Consider the following 6,317-nt stretch of genomic DNA (forward strand, 5'->3'; position numbering starts at 1 on the left):
AGATAGAGGAAAGATGCAGAAGGGCTTGATTCTTGATTTATTATTATGTAAGCATTAATATTGTACACTGACATCATAAATCCCTCCTATTTTTCATAAATCCTGACCACGTATCATTTATCGACCTGTCAATTCCCAATGGGTATCAAGGACTGGCCCATATGTTTCATTGACTGTTTCTCTTACTGCTGAAGTTTTTACCATAGTTATTTCTCAAACTGTGCTCAGTAATCACAGTACAGACATCCATGACCTCTACTGATCTTCCAGGACCAAATTATTCACATAACGCTCTACTGCTATTCCCAAATTTCAACGATTATCTCTTGTGCGTCTTGTTTCTGTAAAGGAATTCAGAAGGAACATTTGAGAAAACCCCCTGAACAATACTATTATCTTCACTTAAGCCTCTTAATTAAAGAAATCAAAGACTTTTCATGTTTTGCTATCGTCTCTATTCCCTTCAAATAGTTTCTTTCTTCGCCTTTGAATGGCGTTCTGGAAAGCTCAGATTTCATTGGATCGTTCCTCGGCGAAGACGAGCCGTCGCGCGTGTGACAGTACAAGAGAGCTCCCATAATACCCCCCTTCAGCTGAAGATCGCTGAAAAAAGGATTAACTAATTCAATTAACAAACCAAAGTACTTTATAACTGTTAATTATGTGCCTCCCCTAACTGCTGTAAGGCCACCAGTTTCCTTTGTGTGGAGAAAAGCTCATCTGTCCTAATTGACCTCTGGGGAGCGTTCAGGGGGAGCAAACATCTTACGCAATCCCACAGCTTGTATAAACAAACTGACAATTCACTTTGGTGTGGAGTGACACCCTGTGTAACTGTGACACAAACTCAAATGACCCTGAATGTGCCCCTAGAGAATAGACCTCCCTGTCTCACTCTCTCCCTCTCTCTTGTGCTTTCTCTTGCTCTTTTAAGATGAGAAGTATAAGTGTAGAATTGACTCAGATGCTTACACAGATGCTTCTCTTTATTGGACGTTTTGGTAATTGTGAATGATGCCCATCGGAGGCCAATGAATCTTCAGACTGATCGCTGCACTTTTTTTTAATGGACACAATCTTTTTAGCTTTTATAAAAGATTGCTGTGTTTTGAGCATCCCAACCAGCATAACACAGCATCAATGACGCAACAAATGGCATGCGTTTTGGGCGGGGCCATATTTTTGTCAGAATTTGGTTTTGGGAGAACAGTGGCATAGAAATGACATCCTTTCTTTAAGGACATTCTATAGATGTACACATTGGTAATCGGATGTGTTTTGATTGTGACGTTGTGTATATACTCCTTGATATATAGTTCCAATGGGGGTGCTTCTCAATACCTCGGATTAAGGTAATTGAAATAAAATCATTCCTGACAAAAACTTGTCATTTTGCTTGACAAAAGTAATTCCAAGTATAAGCCACATTAGGTGGGGATCCATTAAAATAGGTGCCGCCTTCAATTCCGGCTTGTTCCGGCACAAATCAAGCCCCGGGTCTCAAACATATAAGCTTCAAGAGTAACAAACTGCTTTTAATTTCGGTCATTGCACTCTTGAGCGTGATAATTGCTGTCTGCGCAACTAGACTGCGCGGGCATTGTGCGCATTCTCATGCACAATAGGGGGAGGGTGTGTCGAATTTAAGGGCTGACCATATCACGCACCCTTCTCCATCCCGTGACCTGTCTCCTCACCCCGCCGAAACCTTGTCCCTCCTCAACATGTGTCTGATGCCATTACAAATCTCTCTACTTCCAGAAAGCTGATGGGAAGACTGACCTGCCCTGCCGACCAGCCGTGGCACAGGCCCTTTCCTTCTTTTCCGAGTCATCCGTTAACCCTTCCGTCCAATCGCAGCCTGGATCTCCGGGCCTTAATGACCTCCTTCACGGCCCATCCATCAGCTGGCAATTACAACATCTGTCGCTATTACAGAGGACACAGATGAAGTCTTTCCTTTCCAGCGCCGCTGCCCGGATCCCCCTCGATTATGTCTGAAACTAAAAAGGGTGGACACGCACGCATTGGCTTTGTGAAGCCGAATGCGGCGGCCTCACAAAACAGACAGACATGTTGACAGCAAACACAAACATGGCTAAACAAATGGTTCACGCCTACCTCTTTAGATTTCCATTCCAATGCACTTGGCTACTCTGAGAAAGTTCTCTATCTTCAATGAACGGAGAGGACCCTACCAGCTGCCATCAGCCCTCGCAACTACAAAGAGGAGCTTTCAGCACCGAACAATAAGAAGCTCGCCCCTTTTATCCTCTTAAGTTCTGCTCCGGCGTATATTAACTCAAAAGGCAGATCAATCCCTGACAAACATCTTAAAAAGGCCATTGGCCTTATTTGATTAACGACTTGTGCCGAGGCGCTTTCAGACCCTTACTTTGCATCTTAATATCTCAATGCTTGTCATATCATTAGGGTGAAATATTTTGATGTTCGCATCTAAACACGTCGGAGTATGTCAGTAAACTGTAAATCCTTAAAAGACGCATAACACTTGGTCACTCTTAATCTACAGAGATGAGGCGATTGTGCTGTTTCAGGTGGTTATATTTGCAGATAATGCCTCGCGGCCGTCTTTTCAGCCTCGTGGAGGGATGACAGTGTGGGACCGTGCCTCCCATTCTCCCGGCCCTTTAAGAAGAGCTGCGGATAGATGGCATGACATCACGGGCAAAGCCGGGAACACAATGCAAAGGTCAGGCTGCCCATTGATCTGGGGGGCCCTGATGGAAAACCTGCGCATTACGGGCCCTCTCCCCACACACTGCGCCATAGAAACGACCCACAAACCCAGCCTTGTTGTCTCCCCATTCATCGCCGGCAATCAGTGGATTTACACTTTGATGTGTGGCAGAGAAATAAAACCCTTTGGAGTAGTGACCTTTATCGACGAATGGATTAAAATCCATAGCTGTCTTTCTCTCTCTCCTTACACTATTACATATCACGGGTACAGTCGGCTCGGCTCTCCTCTCAGTGCCAAATGTTTTCTTTAGAAAGCCTTTCTTTCACGCCTTTTCCCTTCTGGCTTTTGTGTTTGTAGCTAAAGTGAAGCATTAGTATTTTTTTTTCGTTTTCTTTAAAAGACTGACAATGCACTCTACCCAGCAACAGAGTGCCGGAGTCAGTCATTCGCAGAAGTCTGAGAGATTGAACAGAGAAGTTAAAAACAAGTCACATTATACTAGAATATTAGCGTGATCTCATTCGTATTTTTTAGATGTTCTTCTGGTTCTAGCAAGAACTATTTTTGCATGGATTTTGCATATGTGAATATTTACTAATAAATGTGTTCTTTTTATGAAAACATTTTTTCAAGGAATTGGTTAATTGGTTTTGTTTTTTGTTTGTATAACTCAAAGTTATCCGATTTATATTCCAATTGCCCAATTCCACATTTGTTTTATTTGCTTTGTGTAATTTCTAAAGACAGTAACTTTGACCGATTAACATTTACAAAAATTGGTAAAAGGTTTGAAACACCTTACCATAATATTGATGTATTTTTGATTATGATAGATTTATTATGTTATCTTATATATTTGTACTCTTTGAGTTTGCCATGCAAAAAGTGCATATGCATTTACTGTCATTACTCCCATCTGATTTTTTTGTATAAATTAAAATGTATCATTAATAAACAAATTCACCTACACCAATTTTAGTTCCAACTGTCAGAGAACATATGTCTCAATTTCTTTTAATTGTTGTGAAGCAATTTGTGCTTTAGATGCCGTAAATATGCTATTGTATAGCTATGGAAATGTACAATACAAAAAAAGTGCAATTGTTACACACAAATTCCAACAAATTTGATTGAGATTATCCTTGAAATACGTATGAAAGAAAACGAAGAGTAAAAAAACAGCCACTGGAGAACGATTCCCACAGAGCCTGAAGATTTAACCATAGTCTCTTCAATGAAAAGACGTTTCGGTGGCGCTTTAACTCTTTATCTCTGTAGAAGAAAACATAAGGGCCAAACTTTCCTTATTTTAGCTCAGAAGCCTTGTGGGAGACAGAAAAGGCTTGTGGAGAAAATAGCACAAATAAGTCAGTTATCTCTGCAGAAGAGCGGTTTCGAACGCAAGTCTTTCTTTATCTGTATCTCTGCATAGTACTTTGGCGAGATGCCGTGGCTGTTAGAAACCTCTCGGATGTCTCATGAGCTGCTTCCGCTGCCTGCTCCATGTTGCGAAACAGAACCTGGACTGCTGTCTGTGCCATTGTGTCTTCTGTTTATTCTCGTTTTTATAATAAATATAAAAACTCAATTACATTCAACGAAAGAGAAGGAAATAGTTGGAAAGCCATTGTTGGCCAAAGGAACATTTTGTGTGAGGTAATGGCATAGTCAGTCAGACATCTCTGGTGGTTCTTCAACACTTAATTCAGCAAAGAGTCGCCGTGAGTATACAGAGACTGCCCGCAGAGCTCAGACCATCAGAATTAAAGAGCATTACTAGCGCTCTCCAGCCTTTCTCCTCTCAACAATAAGGTACCACAGAGAAAACGTTTCAGAAAAGGCATTTTGTGTTCATGTCCATTAAAGCAAATGTTTCAGGGTCATTTCTATTATACGCGGCAAGTTCTAAGTGTTGATTACTTTAAGTGCTTGAAAAATGCCACTTAACTTTTTTGTAAAGTTATGCAAGCATTTAAAGAAGCAGCAGCTCTTTCAATTGTTGTTTTAGTACTTTCTTTGGGCTTGAGTTTGTTAAAATGTCTTGAGGAAAGAACAACATCTGTGGCCATTATTTGCAATACTAATATATCCTGTGTTCAAACATAATATTTGAGCTATTCATGTTTTAAATAGTACACAAAATTGGTTGCCCGGAATTGCTACTGTATCTCACAATCCCACAATGCACTGCTCTTTACTCCCTAGGACCGCCACAATGTCAGAATTATTGTAGCCAAAAGATTTCTCAGTAGAGATATTACCATGATATGTATGCATTTCAGGAAGAAAATATTTTAAAAATACTGCTGTTACTCAAATTCATATTTTGTTTTCATTAGTACATATAATATAATGTATTAATTACAATGTTATTATATTTGTAGTATTATCACAACATCATTTTATTTATAGTTATAAATATCACAACATATTTATCGCCGTTAGATTGTGACACTCTGATCACACCCATTTCCAGTGTAACAATTAAAATCTAAAATAAGACAAAAGTTCAAAATAACCACTTTAATTCTCAAGACTATAACAAGACGCCAACTTAGATGCAGTCATCGAAATCAGAGAGGCACATACTAATTTTCTCCTCCTAATACCGATTCTTCAAACTGGTGATGTCTCATAACATTTTCTACATACAGAGCACAAATTCATTGCATTATTCTGTCCACTTTTGATTGGCAGGATATATCGGATGTTTAAAGCCTATAGTGCATTTATCTGCCGATATATCGGTGCATCTCTATTTAAGATGTCTCGCATATCTGTAATGCATTCTTGTTTTGTTATTTTAAAAACAACAGACAGCCTGATATAGCGCAGAGTACCTGGATATTCCATTCCTAACACTGTCTCCAACGTAATCTTAAAAACAACAGCAAAAGCGGTGTGTTCGCAGGCTTTCAGGGGTTTGAAACATGAAGTAGCGAGACGTGTTTTTGCTGATGAGAATAAGAGCTACATGCTCCATTCAGACAAATGGAAAGTACACGATGTTACACACGGGGAAACGGCTAGGAAAAAACATCACCACATGAAATATTCATCTGATATTTACTCACACACATGTTAGCCTAAAACATTCTGCACTGGGGGAACGCTTACATGTGAATGACGTCTGCCAGGGTAATGTGCATGTGTGTTTGCGTGAATAGACGATCGGGGACGATGTTGGGAGGCATGCGGGTAAAATTATGACCAGACCAGGAACTATTTTCTGTATAAATATTCCAGCCGGCAAAAATTTGAAGATGTCGCCCCTCGAGAAACGGTTTCTCTAGGGGACGCTACATGGTCCCTTTGTTTGACATAAGGTAAGCTGACATGCTTTGGATTTCAGGCTGAGACAGTGGGTGGGGGGAGTTTTATTGTTTCTTCTACTCTTGTTTGCTTCTATCTGTGTCTAAATAATTGATTCGATCTTTTAGTGCTTGTTTTTTTAGAGACTTTTTTTGAGGCGCAACTCGCACAATTTTTTTTAAATATCATCCATGTGTTATCTCTCGCTGCACTTATTATTTCCGCCTAACTTTTCTTTCTCTCACTGTACCCTCTTTCTGCTCTAAATTTCAGCCTATCTTACCTAATTCTGCAGCATATT

Source organism: Triplophysa dalaica, chromosome 23 (genome assembly GCF_015846415.1).
Source record: "Triplophysa dalaica isolate WHDGS20190420 chromosome 23, ASM1584641v1, whole genome shotgun sequence".
NCBI lineage: Eukaryota > Metazoa > Chordata > Actinopteri > Cypriniformes > Nemacheilidae > Triplophysa > Triplophysa dalaica.